Below are 22,114 nucleotides of genomic sequence, written 5' to 3' on the forward strand. Positions count from 1 at the left end.
TCGAGGCAAGTGACAAAACTTAGCCCCTCCGGTTGTGAGAAACCGAGGACGGGGTAACGCACACAACTCAAACCAACCCCTACCAAAGCCCAACGGGGCTCGGGGGCTCAAGACATCCAAAAAACCTGGGTCTATGACCCCAAACTTGCCCCATCCCTCGGCTACGCTTCGACTACATACCAAATGCCTAGGTCTATGACCCCGAACTCACCCCATCCCTCGTCTATGCTTCGACTGCACACCAAACGCCTAGGTCTACGACTCCAAACTTGCCCCATCCCTCAGCTACGCTTCGACTGCACACCAAATGCTTGGGTCTGCGACCCCAAACTCGCCCCATCCCTCGGCTATGCTTCGACTACACACCAAACACCTAGGTCTATGACCCCGAACTCGCCCCATCAGGATCCGTGAGCTCTGACTCACCCGATCCCTAAACTAACTAACTAACTACCTCGGCTATACGGACAGCACCAAGGCCAAGATCCATAACTCTGACTCGCCCGATCCCACGACGCGCACCGACGCCAGGACCCATGAGCTCCATCTCACCCGATCCCTAAACTAACTAACTACCCCAGCTGCGCAGACTGCACCGAGGCCAGGATCCATGACTTCGACTCACCCGATCCCACAGCACGCACCGATGCTAGGACCCGCAAGCTCTATCTCATCTGATCCCTAAACTAAATGCCTCGCTGAAAGGTCCTTGTGTGGTTTTGGTAATTGAGTGACAACCCTAGGTGGACTAATTGTGTTTATGTGAGATACACAAGTGATTAGTCCACAAGTACATGTGTGTGAGCAACATATGCCGTGAAGGTGAAAATGGTTTGTAGATGTTGCAAAGCTCACACATGTGATGATAAAGGAGCTTATTGCACATGAGACATGACATTGAGTCATGTGATCAAGGTGGAGAAGATCAAGACAAGACTTGGCTTGATGGACCAGTTGTAAGCATGAAGGGCAAGTCGGAGGCTTTGGAGCGATGGACCGCATGGCGGTGAAGCTTGAGCAAGACTTAGCGCCGATGGACAAAGGCAACGGTGAAAAGCAAGTGAAGTCAAGATCGATGAACCAATACGATCACGTGATGATATGAAGTGGATCATATCATTGTTGATCATATTGGTGCATGTGTTGCATCGATATTGGAGGAGATGGAATGAAATGCATAAGGCAAAGGTATAACCTAGGGCATTTCATTTCATCGGTCATAGGTGTGTAGAGAAGTTGATGACCGGGTTTAGGATAGATGGCCGTACTATCAAGAGGGGCAAACTTGTTTGCATATCGGTCATCTAGTGCCACTCGAGTGATCTAACTTTGCATCATCGCTAGGATCGAGTGGCGTGGCAAGTTGAGTGGCTAATCCTTTGGAAAATGTTTGTGAAAAGCTAACACACATACACATGGTGGTGTACACTTGGTGGTGTTGGAACATTTGTAAAGGAGAATAAGTTGGAGTTGATGTGGATCAACTCAGTGATGTAATGGAGGCAAGAGGGGTTCGGAACTCCACCGGTGGAGTGTCCACCCATAGAGTGCGGATAGTCCGATTGTTCCATCGGCGCCCTATACAGAAAAGACAGGGTCTCACAAAGTAGACCGGACGCTGGTCATATGGTGACCGGATGCTGGGGTCCTGCGTCTGGTCAGTGGCAGTAGTGAGTGCGTAGTTTTGGTCTTCGACCGGACGTTGGTGCTGAAAGTGACCGAACGCTGGCAGGGTGCGTCTGGTTAGGCTGACGTATGGTGATGTAGGCGACGCAGAGAAGTTGGAGAAGGATCGAACGCTGATGCTACATCCGATCGTGACCGACCGGACGTGTCTGGTCGCGACTGGATGCTTACTGGAAATGACCGGACGCTGGTGTTGGTGCGTCCGGTCACTTGAGCAGCTGTGTTTGGTCATCACTTGACCGTTGAGATTAGGTGAATAGTGTTTGAAGCCAATGACATGTGGCAAGCATCGGGCGACCGAACGCTGAGGTCCTGCATTCGGTTGATCTGACTGAAGTGTCCGGTCGTCCCGAAATTTGCCCAGTGAAGGGGTAACAGCTAGTTTTGCCCATGGGGGTATAAATAGAAGGTGGTCTCGGCCATGGCTGGTGCTGAGCACCTCGAGGGACTTTGTGTCCATGCTTGTGAGTGCTTAGGAGCCCTCCATCTCACATATGCTTGATAGTGATCATCCGATTGTGTGAGAGAGCGATTCTAGTGCGATTGCATCATGAGGTTGCATCGAGTCGCACTAGGTGATCGAGTTGCAAGCCGGTGGTGCTTGTTACTCTTGGAGGTTGCCACCTCCTAGATGGCTTGGTGGTGGTCTCTGTCGAAGCCCGCAAGAAGCTTGTACGGTGCTCCGGAGAAGAGCTTTGTGAGGGGCATTGTGCTCGCCCCGCGAGAGCCACGAAGAGCAACTCTAGTTGAGCGTGTCATTGAGCTACCCTCAGTTTTGGGATAGGTTCTTGTGGTGCCCGATGTGCGGGCTTGGCGGGTGATGCCAATTAGCCGCCGAACCACCAAGTGAGCGGTCGACACAACGGGGACTAGCATGTTGGCAAGCACGTGAACCTCGGGAGAAAATCACCGTGTCAACCTTGTTCTTCCTGTTGGTTTGCAATCCCTTTACACAAGCTTGTGATTACTTTTATATACATTATGCTTGTGTAGTTGCTCTTGTAATTAGTTAGCTTGTGTAGCTCTCTAGTTACCTTCTTGCTTGTGTACCACAAAAGTAGCTCCCTTGCATGGCTAATTTGGTTTGTGTAACCTTGTTAGTCACATTGCTTAGTTTGCGTAACTAAGTAACTTGCGCTCTATAATTTGGCTTGTGTAGCCTTGTTATTGAGCATTGCTAGTGAGCTTAGGTGGCTTTGTGCTTTTGCTTACTAGCATGTGTAGGAGCTCCACCGTTGATTGAAGTACTAGTGGCATAGGTTTGTGTGACCTTGCTTCTAGAATTAATTAGGTGAGCTCTAGCTAGCCCGACACCTTAATTGCTTAATTAGGATATTTGCAAGGTGCTAGAGAACATAGATAGATGGGTGTAGTCTTGGCTAGACCGATAGTTTTAATTCCGCATTTGTTTCGGTAAGCCAACACGATTAATTTTAGAAAGGACTATTCACCCTCCTCTAGTCCACCATCTCGACCCTACACTCGTCCGATCCCACGGCGCGCACCAACGCTAGGATCACACGAGCTCTACCTCGCCCGATCCCAAAACTAAAACGCCTCAGCTACGCAACGACGCCTTAGTTGATGACTCCATCTCGATTAAAAAAACACACACGCCCACTAAAAAAACACCACCCAGGTGATTCTGCCCGAATCGCATGGAGGCTTGGGGCTACATCCGCGGGTGCGCTCACGCGCACCAGCTGACGAAACAAAAACTTCCCCCCACTAGCAACATGAAAAACCCCTAGACGATTCTGCCCAAATCGCCCGGGGGCTCGGGGGCTACACCCGCGGGTGCGCTCGTGCGCACCCACCATCAAGACAAAAATCCTCCAGACGATTCTACCCGAATCGCACGGGGGCTCGGGGGCTCCTGTCGGGTTCATAAACCCGGGGTCCCTCGCGGACCGACTTCCCAACAAAGGCTTGGCCCAAGCAGACAACGCGCAACTAGTGGGCCGGCCCAAGTATCTAAACGACGGGTCAGAAGGGCAATCCAATCACCGACCGGAAGGTCTGGCCGAGAAGGAACATCGCTCGTTTTTCGACTCCAGCCCACCTCTCCGACCGGAGCGCTCGCTTTAGTCTCCAGCCTGCCTCCGGATGGCCTCTCCGATCGGAAGGCCTGGCCAAAGCACTACTTCTGACTCCGACCCGCGTCTTCGAACGGGGATGCGCCAAACCTCTGCTCATGGCTCTTTTCCGACTGGCGCGATCAGGGCTGACTGGGACTAACCGATCGGGGATGCCCGCTCTGTAAGGATCAGGAAATAGACGGAGAAAGTAAGGTAGGGCACACAAATCAAACCGCAATACCAGGGTCCGTACCCTGTGCACCTACGGAAACAGTACTCTGCGACCTCCCTGGCACGATAGAACCCATGCAGTGTTGTAGGCGCCGATATTTTCCCCTATAGTATTGTGGGCGCTATTAACTCCCATACGGTAAGGCTCCCCCACATGCCTCTAGGCATCGACAGTGTTGTGGGCGCCGGCATTTACCGTACTAGGCGAACATGGTAAAACCCCTTGCATACCTCCAGGTATCAACAGTGTGGCAGGCGTCGACGTCTGCCATACCCGAAGAAAACAACACGACCTCCCACGTGCATCTGACATCCAACAGTGTTGTGGGTGCCTACCATCATCCTATACCCGTCGGCGTAGCAACAAGGCTTAGAAGCATACGTACTCTCTCCCTCTCACTTGTAAGGCCATCCCCTTCATCTATAAAAGGGGATGCGCTCTCTCCCAACAGATAGGTTGATTCAGATTCATTAGATCGATCAAGTTCACTAGCACACAACAGCAGAACCACCAGGTTCAAACCACGAGCACATGCTCGAACACTTAGCATATAGCGGGGCTCCCATCGCTTTCGGTCCCTCTGACCAAAGTCCGATCGGACCTCTTGTACCCCTCATCTTCCTCCTTCTCGTTTGTAATCCCACTGCAAACTTCAAGCACCTGGGCTCAGGAATAAAGTCACCGACCGACTCAAACTGGATGTAGGGCACATTGCCTGAACCAGTATAAACCCTATGTGATTGAGTGTTAGGCCACCTCCGATCACAACGTACGGCAAAACTACAAATATTTACTTGTTGATCACTTTCTGCACCGACAGCAAGCATGCCTGTCGGTTGAAGATGTCATCTATTGTGGTTTCATCAATCTTGAGATCTGTCAGCTCAATCTCAGTCTTTCAAAGGTCTTCATACGAGTAAAATATGTGTTCGTGTGTTCATAGTGTGAGTTCTACATGTATGAATGACTATGTCTATACTATAATTAGAAGAAAAAAAAACACTTTCGTCTGCAGCAACACCTGGTCGTGAAGATGAAGAATGTGAGAACAGCACCTACAAATTAGGCGCCGTTAGGATGGTCAAGAAAGCAGCCGGAATTCACTGTGCTGGGCTAGAAAATACTATTCACTCTTCTAAATTCCTCTAGATTCATCCAGATTCCTCCAGATTCCTCCAAGCGAACAGGGCCTTAATCATGAGCCGACTCTCCAGTCCAGATCTTGAGGAGACAGCCATTAGTCTCTGTAGCCCACGTGGCCTGTGGCTCGACCGAGGAGGTCAGCAGGATGGCCTGGCTCAAATTAATCATGGGCCTACTATCCAGTCCAGATCTTGAGGAGACACCCAATAGGCTCTGCAGCTAGCGTGCGCCCGCGTGGCCTGGCTCGGCCGAGGAGAGGTCAGCAGGATGGCTTGGCTCGGCCCGTGACGCTGCTCCTCCCGCTGGGCTATGAAAGAAGAGGGAACCACATGCGGGCCGTGCCGCACATCGGGCCCTCTGCGCATGGAACCGTTAAAGGGCTAACAAAATATGTCAACTGCCACTTCGGGATTTCTGAAGAAATTTGACACAGTAACAACCAGAAAGCCCCAAGATCAAGCGATGGACCAACCAATGGAAAAGGGATAGCACTCCGCACCTAGGTAACATATACTCCGTCCCCATTAGTTTATCCGTTCGTCTTATTCAATTTTTTATGCAAATAATAAAATAAATAAATCATTATTAAAGTATCTCATGATAAAATAAGTTATGATAAAATAAATAATATTTATATAAAGATTTTGAATAAGACGAACGGTCAAAAAAGAAGTTTAGAAGTAAAAAACAACTTTCAATAAGACGGATGGAGTATAGCCGAGAACAATCATTACTCATTAGCTGTGGCAGGCAGAGTTCACCAACCAATTGCCGCTTTATTACGTATGCACCGATGATTGTTAGATCAAACGCTTGGGCCTTTTTTTTAAACGAGTCGGGCAAGAGAGTTGCCGATTATATTAAAAAGCACATGGAGCTTAAACTAGACAAAAAATAAACAGATAAAACATCGGTCAATTGGATTGGGACATCAACACGCACCAAAATCCTAACTCAAAGAAGTAGAGAAAAACAACTCTAGCCGGTCAGAATAGGACATCGACACGAGCCGCAACTTAACAAAGAACACACGCTTCACCACCACCAAACCACCATGAACTAGTCACTACACTGCACCGCCACCCCTCGGAAGACAATGCCCTTGTCACCACTAGCGTCGTCGTTGCCAACGATGTCCCACATCGAGTAGCCCGCTGCTAAGTAGGGCTAGCCGTTTTGTTCCACTGCAAGCCGTGTAGCCCTTCTGCAATTAGATCCGCTTATGCCATGTATGAAGATGTTGTCCCACAACGGAGTAGCCACTCCCGCTACAAGCTGCTAAACCAACACGAGAGGAGCTGCCTTAGGCGCACACCAGCCAACCCTGCCCACCGAGATCCACACGCACACACCGCAACTTCTGGTAGCCTAGCTGTCTCATCGAAGGTAAAAGTGCCACACATGCCCTCCGACTGTCGGTTAGAAACCTCCTTGCGTTGAAACAGCCACCGCTGAGCGGGACAGCCAGCTGCCACACCATTTAGGTCACCTCGGCAACGCGAGTCTGCTGGCCACCACCTCCCACGTCGGCCTCCTCACCAACTCCGTGGGCACCTCCCACGTCAGCATTCTCTCCAACTTCGTGGTCGCAACTCACCAAACTGCCAAACAGATGCGAAACCCTCCAATCATCGCGCCAACGCCCTCCTCTCGACCACCTTCCGTTGCAGTGGACATCGGAAACTTAAATCCTCACCTAGGCCTCCACCTTCCTCACCACAACGGTGGCGGCCGTCACAGACTGACAGTCACAGGCTTCCAAAACGATGCCTCCAAGGAGGGACGCGACGCCATCGGCGTCACCGTAGCCTGACCAGAAAGGTCAAGGTTTTACACCTAGGAAGAGCACGCCACGCAAAGGGGAGAGGGCCGATCGATGGAAGCTTTCAAGAAAGAATACAACGTCGGAAGGCATCGCCGCCATTGGTCCAATGGACACAGCCTCAACCCCGTGCGTGGCAATGGCCAAGGGCCCGTACTTGCTATGCCAGCCATCACCCTGCCGGGCCGAGGGGCAACAACCAGTGCTCGATGTCCATGCCAAGGGACTCAGCGTTGGTGACGTCACCGTAGTCCAAGTCGACGTTGCGGGGCAGGCCGGAGACATCGCTGGAGCGACGATCGAGCGCACGCACGGTGTGCCCCGCGCCGACCAGCGTCGCACACAGGCAGCCGCCCAGGTACCCGTCACGCCCGTCACCACCACCCTCATGTTGCCGACAAAACACCAAATTGGGCCCCGCTAGATCTGCCCATAGGGCCACCAGATTCGACAAAGGGGGCACCAGTTCGGCAGTGGGGCGCCAGAGCAAGCCGCCGCCGACCCGTCGTGCCATGGCCGCCACCCGCAGGGAAAGAGAGAGGAGAAAGAGAGTGGCCCCGCCACCGCCATCCTTGTGGCTGCGCGGGCTTCCGACAGACTACTCCAGCAGCGGCGAGGGCGAGGGGCCAGGGAGGACGGCCTCCAACGGCAGGGGAGGGGAGCACCGGCCAAGTCGCTCAAGAGAGCAACGTGGGGGCTCGATTTAGCTGGGCGATTTGATTATGTATCTTTCTAGAAGCACCTGAAGAATGAAATATTTCGACTTTGCCACTCATGTATCTTTCTAGAAGCACCTGAAGAATGAAGATTGTAATTAGCTACATTAAGTTCTCAAGGGAAACAACTGTTTCAGCAGTCTATAAATTGTGTTTCGCATAGTTTGAGTCTTGACAGTGGCATCATCCGAGCCAACAAAAAAGAGAGTACATGAGAACCGATGCTATGGGGTTCAATAGTAGAGTGATGTTTTCACTGGACCAAGAAATTGGATTAACATGCCAGATTAGCATAGGGACCGAATAAGGACCAAAATGTATCCAATATCAACACAAAGGACACAACATTCAATAGAACCTCGGAAAATTGAAGTGCCATGCTGTGTGCGGTTTGGCAAACCAGCCTTGGGCCACTAGACAGATGGAAGCATGGTCAATAGAAGTACAAGCTTCCATGTGCAACGATTCCATAAACTAGAAGCTGTGCTGAAAGATTAGAAGCTGACCCAGTCTTCTTCCAAAGGCATAGTGGCGTAAGGTAAACTGATGAATACGAACCCTAATAAAATTCCTAAATGTGAACAGTTTCACAACCATAATTTAGTAACATGCGCCAATCCTGATAACCGAACAAGAAGTGAGTGCAATATTTGCTGAATGATGAAGCAATACATAAATATTTCCAAACAAGTCCAGTCTTCAGGAAATTTCCTAATGCAAATTGAATTAAGTTTTTTTTTCACTAATCAACATAACCATGGTTTTGCTAACAGATTACTTGGTTTTTGTCCATCGGCAGTCTGGCCAAAGAGGATATTCCACATTCAGCTTTGGAATGCCCAAAGAAAATGTTGAAACTAGAGGCTTCAACCTGTGTGGCGAAGACCAAGGCCTCCGCCCGTCGGACGGCCGGCCTCGGACGGAGGCTCTGGGTACGAGCGACAGGGGGAATCGTGGAGAGTAAGGGAATGGCACGAGAAGTTAGGGTTTCATTAATTCACCCACCAACCAATCTCCATGGTTACAAGTGTCTCCTATTTATAGGACTCAACTACCACATAACAGAATTTATTACAATGCCCCTCAACTGCTACAGTACATTCCTGGAATATTCTGCCGCTAGCCTTTTATTCGCGGGGCAGTCCTGCCACACCGTTTCTAAGCAATGGGCCTCCATGAGCGGTCGGCCCACTGTAGCTGGTCTTCGGCCCAAAGGCCTGGCTCCCCGGCGCCGGCCTTCATCCCCCACGGCGCGCCGCTCCCCTGGCGGACCTCCGCCGGACGGTCGGAGACGTTCTCCGCGGGTATCCGCATGGCCACGCGGGGGCCATGGTTCTCGCCGCTGGCCTTCGCGTTCAGGGGCGCGCTGTTGCCTCGGAGAGTCCCCGCCGGTCCGGGCGGAGACATCACCAGCTGGTTTCCGCCCGGCCACTGGCCTCGGAGCCTCCGCCATCAATGGCGCGCCGTCGCCTTGGCGGGTCCCCGCCGGTCCGGGCGGAGGCGTCACCAGCTGGTCTCCGCCCGGCTGCTGGCCTCCGAGCCTCCGCCCTCAGTGGCGCGCCGTTGCCTCGGAGGGTCCCCGCCGGTCCAGGCGGAGACATCATCTGTAGGTCTTCGCCCGGCCGCGCAGGAGCCATGCTGGCGCGCTTGCGCCCACCGCGAGCGCCCACGCTCGAGTACCTGCGCACACTTGGGCAAAATCGTTTGTTTGGTTAGTTTAGAGATAAGGCTGCCTCCGCCCGTAATGCCGGAGACGCTCGCCTGAGCGGTCGGTGGGGTGCGTGCCTGGCCTTGGTGGAGTCCGTGACGACCCCTCGAGCATGGTCGAGAAATCTCCCAGTCAGTGCCCGGTCTCCGCCCGCTCGAAGACGCCTTGGCGACACCCCGCTGCCAGGGGCCTTCGCCACCCGCCAGAAGCCATGCTACAATAGTTCCCCCCTTTTGAGACCATGGTTCGCCAGAGCGTGCGTGAGCTCAAAACGCCTTAGCCGAAGGCGTCCGCGGGGGCGGAGGCCACCTTCGGCGTCTTCGAGCGAGACCCCGCTACTTCCCCCCTGGCCCGCTCTAGCGTAGCCGTTGGTCTCGTCGAGAATAGCCGTTGGGCGGCAAATGTAGCCGTTGCCCCACGTCGCGGCCGTTTCCGCTATGTCAGTGTCCGTTACGTTCCCCGCGATTTTTTCGGAGGTGACCGTTGTGCAGCGGGCGAAACTTCCAGAGATGACCGTTGTGCCCGCTGCCTATATAAGGGTGCTCTTGGTGGCGGGGTCCCCCCACACACCGCTCGCTCGCTTTCATTGTGTCCGAGAAAACGTTCTCTGCCCTCTTCGCTTTCGCCTCTCGCTGCCGTTGCTCGCTCCGTCTTTCTGTTCGCGTCTCGCGCTTAGGTTGCTGCCGTGGTGGCTTTCCTTTCCGCCTCCGCCCAAACTCGCCAGCCCACCTTCTCCGGACCCTACCGCCACCTTCTCGGCGTTAGGGCCGTCGGCTGGGGTGCATGCTTTGAGGAGTGCATGCTTGCCTCTGCCTCTGCATTGGAGTTGGAAAAGCTGGTGGAGGAGGATTTGGGAAGCGTCTCTACGTCTATCGGAGACCTAGTCGCCGCGGACTCCGGAGACATGGCGATAAAATCTTGGGACTTCGGCCCGTCCTCTATTACTGAGGAGGCAATCAGGGAGATGCTGAAGGAGTCATGTTTTCCTTCTTCCCGGGTGAAGATCCCTCCGCCGGGTCAGACTATTCCGGAGCTGGAGGAAGGATACGCGGTGGTCTTCCGGGACTTCTTCACCTGCGGCCTTCGATTTCCTTACATTCCCTTCCTCCGTCGGGTGTTGGAGACCTTCAATGTTCAGCTCCATCATCTGACTCCCACTGCTTTCCTGACTCTTAGCAAGTTTTGCTGGGCGTGCGTCTCTTATGGTGCTGAGCCGGATGTGGACACCTTTTGCACGTACTATGAACTGCAGAAGCAGCCGAAGAGGAAGAGGGAGGTGCGAGATGGCAAGGAGGTGGAAGTGACCTATCAGTATGGTAGTTGCACTTTCATGTCCAAGAGGAACCAAGGCGTGGATCGTCTGGAGATATCTTTTTGCCAGAAGGGCAAGTGGGACCGCGGCTGGCTCGAGCAATGGTTCTACGTGAAGACTTATGGGATCCGCAGCACCACTGAGGATGGCGAGGAAGTCTTGGAGTATCCTCTAACTTCTCGGATGGAGGAGATGGCGCCACACACGCGCGTGGATCCGCCGGAGGAGGTGTCTCCGATGCGGGAGGCCTGTGATCGGGCTTTTGCGGCCGCGTGCCGCTACTCTAGTGGTCGCGATCTGGTGGAGGAGATCATGGCCTCCAACTACTGGCCCTTGGGCAAAAACAACCTAGCTTTTCAGCTGGAACAGGTCAAGGTCCCCGTCTTCGGGCCGGAGGCCGGGATTCCGTTCCCCCGCTTTGGTCAGTCTTTGGGGGAGGGGGTGACGGAGGACGGTTTTGTCTCCGAAGTCGAGGAAGCCGCCATAGGACTGGTTGGCAAGATTTCCGAGCGTGAGTACACGTCTCGGATGGCCGTGGCAGGCACCATGCCGCGGCTTAATAGAGTTTTCGAGGAGGTCGGTATCATATACCGGGAGCGTGAAGTTCCTGCTGAGGTCCTGGCCTCGATTGAAAAGAAGAAGAAGAAAGCCTACGCAAAGAATGTTACAGCGGAGGCCGAATCCAAAAAGAGGAAGGGCGCTGCCGTATCTCGGGCGCCTATGAAAAAGAAAAAGAAAAATGGAGCCCTGCTAATCGCGCCGGCTTTGTCTTCCGCTGGCAGTGCGGGCGCTGCCTCCGCCGGCAGCGAAGACGTTGAGAGCTCCTCCGCCCCATCAGCGGACGCTCGAGTTGCGAGCGGAGGGGATCACGGCTCTCCTGTAGCTCCGGCGCGCCCGACGAGCGTGGCGGTGAGCGGTGCCGGGCGGCCGGAGAGCGGTGTTATCCTGGCGCGCTCCTCGCATGGTGCTACGAGTGTTGGCGATCTGCCAGAAGATAGCGCCGCTGTGCCTATGCCCGACGTTCTTGGCGGGCTGTGCTCAAGCTCTGAAGAGGACACGGAGGCCGTCCCACGGTGTGTTCCTTTGCCCTCTGCCACTGTCGCGCTTTTGCCTGCACCTGCGGCCGACGTAGGGCGGCCGGAGGCCGCTCTTGCTGAGGAGGCCCCGGCGGCTCGGCCTTCTTCGAGCCCTCCGCCCACCGGGCCGCTGGCTGGGGAAGTCCGTCCCCTTGGGCCTTCGTCACACGATACGGCGGAGACTTCTGCTCAGAGGTCGCGGGAAGCTGCTCTGCCCGGGCTCTTTATGAGTAAGCTCGTTTGGTGGACATCTTTATGTTTATTGTCTTCGCCCGGTTCATCCCTTTGCGTGTTGTGCCAAGTGCCAATACTATGCACCTGCTGCTTTGCAGGTGATGTCATGGCTGGACTTCTCACCCCAGAGGAGCGAGCAGCTGCCGCTGGTGCTAGGTTCGGTCCAGGGCAACCGGGGCTGATGGCGCCGGGTCCGAGTAAGTAAAAATATTTTCATTTTGATTGTCATCTGGTTTGTTTGTGATCTGCCCTCCGACCTAAGCTGCTGTTGTGTCTTTTTTACATAGGCTCCTCCGACACTTCTATCTCAGGTTGGGAGGAGTGTTATCTTGCCGTTCTTGGAGATGTCGGAGGTGGCCTTTGGCTGTTGGTGCGTTTAACGTGAAATTTGCTTTTCTCACCTCATTGTTTCTTGTTTGTTTGTTCCTCTTTGAACAGATCGCTTCAAACAGCGTCTGAGGGACATGGATTTCTTCCAGCTTCTTCGCGTTCACCTGGAACACCAGAGCCTGGTGCGCCTCCGACGGTTTTACTCCTTTGTTGTTTTATTATTTTTCGCGTATGCTCGTTTTTAGTCTTGTTCTTGATTCCGCTGTTGATCGTTTTGGGTTTTTTTGTCGCAGGGGTATCACACGGGCGTTGTAATGGAAGAGCATTGCACTCGAGAGGTCTTTGACCGTGACGCCATGATCGAAGCGCTCAAGGTGGAAATCGAGCGCCTGGAAGGTGAAAAAGGGAGTCTATCGGACTCTCTCACAGTTCTCCGCCTGTCTCTGGCGGAGAAAGAGCGAGAAAGGGATGGCTTGAGGGTCAATCTTGCCAAGGCTCGGGAGGTGGAGGTTTTGTCCGCCGAGCAGACTCGTAGGGCGAGTGAGCTGGCCGAGGGTCTCCGGCGAGAGCTCGCCTCTGAGAAGGAGTCCACAGCAGCGGTGAGGGAGCAACTTTCTCTGACGACGAGGCGTTTGGACTCGGTCAAAGGGGTCCTCGCTACGACTATTGGTCACTACCGGGCCACCGTCGCCGAGCTTGGAAGCGAGACCTCCGCTCCTCCGGAAGAAGATAGCGTGTACGCCCTCGCTTCCTGGCTAAAGCATCATCTTGCGAAGCTCCCTGGTCTGATCAACGGTTGCACGGACTACGGGGCACTAGCGGGAGTGGCGAACTATGCCAAACTCTTGGCACGCGGCGGGTGTATGCACACCGAAAGTATTCCGGAGGGGCGCTGCCTGGTCCGGAGGAGCTCGGTGAGACCTCTCTTGGCTTGCGAAAAACCTTGAGAAATTTCATCGGGCACTTTTGGGATCCATTTGGGAGATCTGCTGCCCGGAAACTGGCGGAGGACAAGAGGGCGAAGGTACTTACAGTTTTTGTAGTCGCCCTTTTTGTCCTTTTTTTGTTGCTTTTGGCCCTGACATTCCAGCCTACGCTGCAGGATGCGCAGAAGGGTCTTGCGGGCAGGCCTCCATCGGTTCCGCGCTCGGTGTCTACGGTTGGTGCCTCCGCCGCTGGTGGCGCTCCAGGGGGATCTACCATCGGCGGGGTCGGTGGTCGGAGGCCGCAGGCTCTGTCTCCGCCCACCGCTGATGCAAGCTCTGCTCCAGGGACTTCCGCCGCTGCCGATGTGCCGGAGGTCTAGGCTCTTTGTAGCATTTAGCTGTTCTAGCGTGTACCTCACAGTCCAACTGTGCTTTTGTGAATAAAGTTTATTTTGTTCTGAATGGTTTTGTGCAAAATTTTAATCTTGCACAGGTTCCGAATCAGGAGCCTGCGCAGGACGTTGCTCCTTTAACTCTCTACAACGACGGTATTTACGTGAGCGGAGAGCTTTGGGAGTATTGGCGTTTGGCCTTCCCCCGCAGTATCGCGCACGACGTATTTGAGTTGGTTAGGTTTGACATAGATGACGAGCGCGCTGGGTTTACTCGCGCGCTCGCTTGGCGCGGACCTCCGCCACAATAGTTAGGATTTTATTTCAAGTTGGTGTCCTATAAGAATGTTTCTCGACACCTTATGGAATACAAGACAGGTTCGCTTTCTTGATTGTTTGTGCGGTATCTTGAGCCCGTCGTGGTAGTTTACATATCTCGTCTAGTCCCGAGCTCGCGCGATCGAGCGCGATACAGAGGTGGTGGCTAGGGCCTTCGGCCCATTTTTTCTCATTCTCTGTGTTTGCTTGATGGCCGGGGTAGAAGTCTCCGCAGCTTTTCGACCGGCGGAGGCGTACTCAAAGTCCGCCTGGCGAGGCTTGCCGATTCGTCATTTGATCCGGCTGGGGGTTTGGCATAGCTTGTGCAGACGGCGGAGACTCTAGATATTTCTTTAGCTGGGTGTTTTAGCTGTCTGGAGGTGTGGGTCTCCGACGCTGCGCACCCGTGGGACATGGTTGATCTTTGGAGATGGCAGGTTAGGTCTCCGGCATCAGGGGGATGTTACGAGTTTTTGTGTGATATCCCCCTGCTCCCGTAGGCCTTTGCTATTCATCACCATGCCGTAGGCCCTCTCTCTTCTCCCACTGTCTCCGACTGTCTACCGTTGCCTCCGATTTTACGAGTTTTCGTACAATATCCACAGCCGACTTGAATATTTAAGGAGACCCCTGCCTCCATGGCTATTGCTATGGCTTTTGCCTGCACTATGCCTTGCTCCCCCCTTGCGCCCTTGCGCCTTATGCTGACTGAGTTTCTTAAGGGCACGGGGGGAATCCGTTTTTATAATGGGGTGGTGGCTTTCGGACGTTAACATTTTTGTACGTTGTTAGGTGGAACGCATCTTGGCTTTAATGGCCTGTATGTTGCCTGAATTAATCGTTCTTCTTGAGATCTTTGAAGTAAAGAGGCCTGGCGCCGCAGTGGTGGCAGTGTTTTGCCAGGCACTTTCTGTTTTTCCTATTACGGATAGCGGAGACCTTTTTCCTAGTTTCTGCGCCACAATTTTGTTTTCCCTGACGCTAGGTGTTTTTTTAGGGATCGGAGGCCTGTTCCATCGAGGTTGTTGCCCTGATGCCTGAGTTCGGTCAGGTCTTTGTCAATGGTCAGAGGTCTTTTTGGCCGGAGATTTTTGCCTTGAAGCCTGACTTTGGTCAGGTCTTTGTCAAGGATCGGAGGCCTTTTTTGGCCATAGATTTATTCCTTGATGCCTGACTTTGGTCAGGTCTTTGTCAAGGATCGGAGGCCTTTTTTTGGCCATAGATTTATTCCTTGATGCCTGACTTTGGTTAGGTCTTTGTCAAGGATCGGAGGCCTTTTTTTGGCCATAGATTTATTCCTTGATGCCTAACTTTGGTCAGGTCTTTGTCAAGGATTGTAGGCCTTTTTTTGGCTATAGATTTATTCCTTGATGCCTGACTTTGGTCAGGTCTTTGTCAAGGATTGTAGGCCTTTTTTTGGCCATAGATTTATTCCTTGATGCCTGACTTTGGTCAGGTCTTTCTCAAGGATCGGAGGCCTTATTTGGCCATACGTTTATTCCTTGATGCCTGACTTTGATTAGGTCTTTGTCAAAGATCGGAGGCCTTATTTGGCCATAGAGGTTGTTTCAAATTGCCCTTGCCTATGGCTGGTGCTTTGAAAGGACCTATTTTTTTTTGTTTACCGAATATTGCGGCGCTAGAGCTGGCCGCTTTCGGTTTTTGGGTTCTGTGTGGTGTTCTTTTGGGGAATTACCTCTTTATACTTGTAGAGGATTTTTACATTGAGCCTGCCTCGTTAAAAATCTCACCTCCGTTTGGAGTTCCCCTGTGAGGAAAAGAGTGCAGGCTCTTTTACATTTTATTTCGAATGAATTAAATAAAAACTAAGGTAATTGCATATAGGGGCCTCCGCTTATATTTTGCGGAGGTTGCCCTTTGGTACATTGCCTAGATGTAGTATCTGCGAAGGCTGTCGATATTCCATGTGTGGGTTGTTGTGACACCTTCGCTGTCGGTCAAGTGGAAAGAACCAGGTCGGCCTGCTGCCGTTGCTGTGTATGGGCCTTCCCATTTCGGTTGCAACTTACCGACAAGTTGTGCGTTTGGTTTTCTCCTAAGTACGAGGTCTCCGTGTTTTATGTCTTTCCTTACCACCTAAGAGTCTCTCCACTTCTTGGTTTGTGACTGATATTTTGTAATGTTGTCGACTGCTTCCAGTCTGGTGGCTTCTATTGTTTCTTTTGCATACTCTTCATCTTGCAACATCAGCTGGCTTGTTGTGCGGAGGCTTTCGTGCTTTATTTCTTCTGGCATCATGGCTTCTTCTCCATATAGCAGTTTGAATGGTGTGAATCCTGTTGTTCTTGAGACGGATGTATTGTGTGACCAAATAAATCTAGGTAGTTCATCTATCCATCTTCCTTTGCGTAGGCCCAGTAGTGTCTTTGATATTGCTGAAAAGACTATTCTGTTTGCTCTTTCAACTGCTCCATTGGACTCTGGACGGTATACAGAGGCGAAGGCTAATTTCGTCCCTATGCTTTTGCAGAATTCTTTGAAGTTCTCTGAATCGAATTGTTTTCCATTGTCTACTGTCAAGATCCTTGGTACACCGAATCTGCAAACGATGTTCTACCAGAAGAATTTTCTGATAGTTTCTGAGGTTATCTTCGCCAGCGGCTTTGCCTCTATCCATCTTGTGAAATATTCCACTGCCACTACTGCGAATCTGTTTCCTCCTTGGGATGGAGGTAATGGGCCGACCAGGTCCATCCCCCATCTTTGCAGCGGCCATATCAGAGGTATAAGCTGGGTCTCCACCGATGGTTTTGACTGTCCCGGAGAGAAAGTTTGGCATGCTTTGCATGTTCTGACTGTCTGCTCTGCGTCTTGTATGTGTGTTGGCCAATAAAAGCCTTGCCTTATTGCCTTTGCTGATAAAGCTCTGGAGCCAATGTGCGACCCGCAGATTCCTGAGTGTATTTCTTGAAGCAATTCTATGCCTTCGCTCTGCGATATGCATTTGAGGAGAGGCTGGACTACTCCTTTCTTGTACAGTACGCCATTTACGATTGTGTAATTTCTTGCCCTGGCCTGTATTCTTGCTGCTTTTGCTTCATCTTCTTCGGTTGTTTTGCCTTCTAGGAATTCTGTTATCACCTTTCTCCAATCTTCATTTTGTAGGTGTAGTATGGGTTTTGGTGCCTTCGATGTCTCCGCAGTTGCCGGAGCCTTCAAGATCTGGTAAAAAGTGTTTGGAGGCAGTGGCAGGTTGTTTGCCGCAGCCTTTGCCAATTCATCTGCCTCTGCGTTTTCTGTTCTTGGGATGTGCTTTAGGGTGAAACCCTCGAATCTCTGCTCCATGTTTCTGACAACGGATAGGTATTTGATGAGTTCTGGCTCTCTTGCTGTGTATTCTTTCTCTACTTGGCCAGTGACCACTTGAGAATCTGTTTTGACTGTCAATGTTTTTGCCCCTAGGGCTTTTACTTTGCTCAGCGCTAATATCAGGCCTTCGTATTCTGCTATGTTGTTTGTTGATTTGAATTATAGCCTTACTACGTATTTTAGTCTAACGCTGGAAGGTCCCGTTAGGACAGCGGAGGCTCCTACTCCAGCTTGGCCCCAAGCTCCATCTGTGAATGCTATCCAGCCTTGAGCTGTAGGTTGCGTCTTGGGCTCTGTCGGAGGTGTCCAATCTGCTACAAAATCAGCTAATGCTTGTGATTTGATTGCTATTCTGGGGACATATGAGATTCCAAACTGTGATAGTTCTGTAGCCCATTTGCCTATTCTGCCAGAGGCTTCTTTGTTTCTGAGCAAGTCTTGTAGTGGCAGAGATGTTGGAACTGAGATTTCGTGGGCTTGAAAGTAATGCTTTAGTTTTCTTGATACCATCAGCACTGTGTAGGTGACTTTTTCTACCTCTGTATAGTTTAGCTTGGCTCCGGACAGTGCTTCTGAGATGAAATAAACTGGTTTTTGAGTTTTGCCTGATTCTTTTTCCATCTCGTGGACTAAAACTGCGCTGACTGCATGGTCGGAGGCCGCCACATACAGCAATAGGTGGCTGTCCGATTCTGGGACAGAGACCATCAGTGAGTTTGCCAGATACTCTTTCAAGTCATGAAATGCCTCCGACTGCTTGGGCCCCCATTCGAAGTTGTCTCCGCCCCTCAGGGCTTGGAAGAAGGGTAGGCTGCGTTCTGCTGATTTTGAGATAAATCTATTGAGCGCTGCTATTCTTCCCGTTAGCTTTTGTACTTCCTTCTTGTTTTTGGGCTCTGCCATTGCTATTATTGCTCTGGTTTTGTCCAGGTTTGCTTTGATGCCTTCGCTGCTTATGATATAACCGAGCATTTTCCCTTTTGTAACTCCGAATATACATTTCTCTGGGTTGAGGTGGAGGCCTGCTGTCCTGAGGTTGGCGAAGGTTTCCTGTAAGTCGGAGACATGATCGTCCTTGTTCTTGCTCATGATGACTATGTCGTCGACATAGGCTATGATGTTTCTATCTAGCTGTGATCCCAAAACCTCCTTTGTCATTCTGGCGAAGGTTGCTCCGGCGTTCTTTAGTCCCTCCGGCATTCTGGTGTAGCAGTATGTCCCGAATGGGGTGGTGAAACTTGTCTTGTCTTCGTCTTCTTTTTTCATCCAGATTTGGTGATACCCAGAGAAACAGTCGAGGAGGGAGAACCTCTGGCATCTGGCTGCCTTGTCGACGGAGGCATCTATTCTTGGCAATGGGAAGGGGTCTTTCTTGCAAGCTTTGTTCAGATCTGTGAAATCTATGCACATTCTCATTTTGCTATTTTTCTTTGGTACCAAGACTACGTTTGCGAGCCATTCTGAGTACTTGACTTCCCTGATCACTTTTGCATCTAGCAATCTTTGCACCTCCGCCTTTGCTGCCAGGATTCTATCCTCTGACATTTTTCTCTGTTTTTGCTTTCTTGGTCTCATGTTTTTGTTGATATCCAGTTCGTGCTGTATGATGTCCCTGCTGACTCCCTAGAGGTCGGAGGCTAACCAGGCGAAGATGTCCTTGTTTTTTACTAGGGTTGCCATGAGCTCTTCCTCTTCTGCCTTGCACAATTTTGAGCTGATTGTTACTTTTCTATCCGGTAACTCTTTTTCTAGAGGGGTCAGCTTTGTCTCTTCTTGACCTACCATATCTGTTTCTCCTTTGGGCATGTCCGGAGGCTCTAGTTCTTTGTTCGCCGACTCGACTGCATTGATGTTTCTTTGGGCTCTGTAGATAGCTTTCTCTATGTTTCTTGCTTCTTTCTGGCTGCCTCGAACTGTGATAATACCATGGAGTGCTGGTATCTTCATGCACAGGTAGGCCATATGCAGTGCTGCGTTGAATTTGGTTGTAAATCCTCTGCCCAAGATGGCATTGTATGGGTAATACAGATCGACGACGTCGAAGGTTATGTACTCGGTTCTGGCATTCGCTTGGGTTCCGAACGACACTGGGAGTGAGATTTTTCCTAGTGCTTGTATCTGCTTGCCTCCGAATCCTATTAAAGGGGATTCGGAGGGTTGTAGTTGATTTCTGCTGAGCTTCATTTGGTCGAATGTATTTGCGAAGATGATATCTACCGAGCTGCCTGTGTCGACCAGTATTCTGCTTATCTCCCATGCTGCTATGTTTGCCTTGATCACCATTGCATCTGCGTGAGGGTAGCTTTCTAGCTGGAGATCTTCTTCTGTGAAGGTGATTGGGACTCTAGACCAATCTGTGTGTTTCGCTGGGCCTTGGACTGCTACATTGTTTACTAGGCGGAGGTGATCTTTTTCTGCTTTTTTGTTTGAAACTCCATCGATGATCCTCCGGCGATTGGCAATATCATGCCTATTGTTGGTAGTGCTCCATGAGGGTTGACTTGGTTTTCTGGGTTTGGCTCGTTTTTTGGTGTTGCGGGCTGGTTGTGTGGTGGTGGCGGAGGCAGTTGCTGCATGTGGTGCCGTGGCTACGGAGGCTCGAACCTTATTCGGTTTTGCTCCGGCGGGTTTGTTTCAAGGTAGGTTATATGGGGAGATTTTGGGTTTATGTAGGTCAGGCTTGCCTCCGACCTGTAGTTGCTCGCCGGAGTCTGCTGCGAGGGTGATGACCGCCATGCTGGTAAAAAGTTTGGGTAATAGGCAGAGGCCAGTGTGGAGGGATGTATTTGTGTTGCGTTTAGCGCTGGGTACATTGGGCAGTACTGCTGGTGGTCAGTTGTGTATGTGGTGTTGACCTCTCTTGCGCTCTGCTGTGTCGGAGGTTGGGCAGTCTGCTTGTTCTTCATCCTTTCTTGTGTTTCTTTTGTCTCCGGACAATCTTTGGTGCTGTGCCCTGCGTTTTCGCCGTGAAAGACGCAATATGGCTTGCGTTGTTTCTGGCTTTGGTTTCTGTTCAGTTTTTTCCTTGGTAACCTTGGCGACCTTGGTTCCTTGTTTGGGTCTCCGGCCGTGTTGGCGCTGGCTGTTGCCCTTGCTCGTGTTGGGGTTGACCCTCGATACTGAGCACTTGTCCCTGGCCTGGCTTCTGATTTGATACATTCTGGTTCGTATAGGTTTTCTGGGAGTTTTTGCTGCTGTTTTGTTGTCTGTTTTGACTTTGCTCCTCCAGCCTCTTGCGTAGGTCATTGTCTGATCTGCAGTACTTCTCAAACTTGTCGTACAACTGCTGAATGGAGGTTGGTTTCTCTCTTGCTAAGTGTGCTGCGAATGGCCCAATTCGGAGGCCTTTGATCGCTGCTTCAATGGCGATCTCGTCTGGGACATCTGGTGCCTTCACCTTTAGTTGCACGAATTTTCGGAAGTAGTCATGTAGTGTTTCTCCCTGCATTTGCTTGCACTGAAATAGATCTGTGGAAGTCAGCGACTGTGCTGTTAGCCCTTTGAAGTTTGCCAATATCTTGTCCCGAAGGTTCTCCCAAGAATAGACTGTGCTTGGTTTGAGCATAGAATACCAAGCCAGCGCGTCGCCTTCGGCTGCAATGACAAATGACTTTGCCAAGACGGCATCGTCTCTACCGGCGGAGGCTACTGCTGCCTCGTAACTCATAATGAACTGATGGGGGTCAGTCTTTCCATTGAACTTGGGTAGTGTGATTGGCTTGTACGATGTTGGCCATGGCGACTGTTGTATGCCTTCAGATAGTGGGGACTTGGGATCGATAGGCCTCCGCATTACCTGAGATGGCATTGTCGGCTGGCTGATCACTGGCGTAGAACCCTAAAGCATGGCTGCAGTTGGTGTTGCTGTGGGGGCTGGGATTGCGGAGGTTGTTGCTGGTACTGCATGCTGCATACTTAGCATCTCAGCATGTAGGACTGCCAACTGCTGCCTTATTTCTGCTGCTTGTGCTGACGCTTGGATAGCTTGCTGATTAGCTGCGAATGCTGCTGCCATTCTGTCCCTCTCTTGTTGCGCTCTTTGCAACTGTGCTTGCAGCTGTTGCAGTTCTTGGTCGGGTGATGTGGCTGAGTTTGGTTGGGCCTCCGGATCTTGAATCTCTTGGTCTTGGGGTTCCGGTGGTTGACCCTGGGCGTCTGCTCTGGTGCCATCCTCCGCTAGCGAGGTTGCGTAGGCGCTACGAATGTTGCGCCTAGGCCTTCCTCGCTGACTTGTGGCCGCTGCTGCTCTGGTGGTGGTCTTTCTTTTCCCTGCCATCGTTGGTTTGCCTTGGCTCAACCACGGTGGGCGCCAATGTTGAAACTAGAGGCTTCAACCTGCGTGGCGAAGACCAAGGCCTCCGCCCGTCGGACGGCCGGCCTCGGACGGAGGCTCTGGGTACGAGCGACAGGGGGAATAATGGAGAGTAAGGGAATGGCACGAGAAGTTAGGGTTTCATTAATTCACCCACCAACCAACCTCTATGGTTACAAGTGTCCCCTATTTATAGGACTCAACTACCACATAACAGAATTTATTACAATGCCCCTCAACTGCTACAGTACATTCCTGAAATATTCTGCCGCTAGCCTTTTATTCGCGGGCCAGTCCTGCCACACCGTTTCTAAGCAATGGGCCTCCATGAGCGGTCGGCCCACTGTAGCTGGTCTTCGGCCCAAAGGCCTGGCTCCCCGGCGCCGGCCTTCATCCCCCACGGCGCGCCGCTCCCCTGGCGGACCTCCGCCGGACGGTCGGAGACGTTCTCCGCAGGTATCAGCACGGCCGCGCGGGGGCCATGGTTCTCGCCGCTGGC

General features: G+C 51.9%; 1 pseudogene; it reads right to left on the reverse strand.

Moving 5' to 3' along the window:
• Window positions 1-15,859: 15,859 nt before the first annotated feature.
• Window positions 15,860-21,579, reverse strand: LOC136538687 (uncharacterized; annotated as a pseudogene).
• Window positions 21,580-22,114: the final 535 nt, after the last annotated feature.

Source organism: Miscanthus floridulus, chromosome 2 (assembly GCF_019320115.1).
Source record: "Miscanthus floridulus cultivar M001 chromosome 2, ASM1932011v1, whole genome shotgun sequence".
Taxonomy (NCBI): domain Eukaryota; kingdom Viridiplantae; phylum Streptophyta; class Magnoliopsida; order Poales; family Poaceae; genus Miscanthus; species Miscanthus floridulus.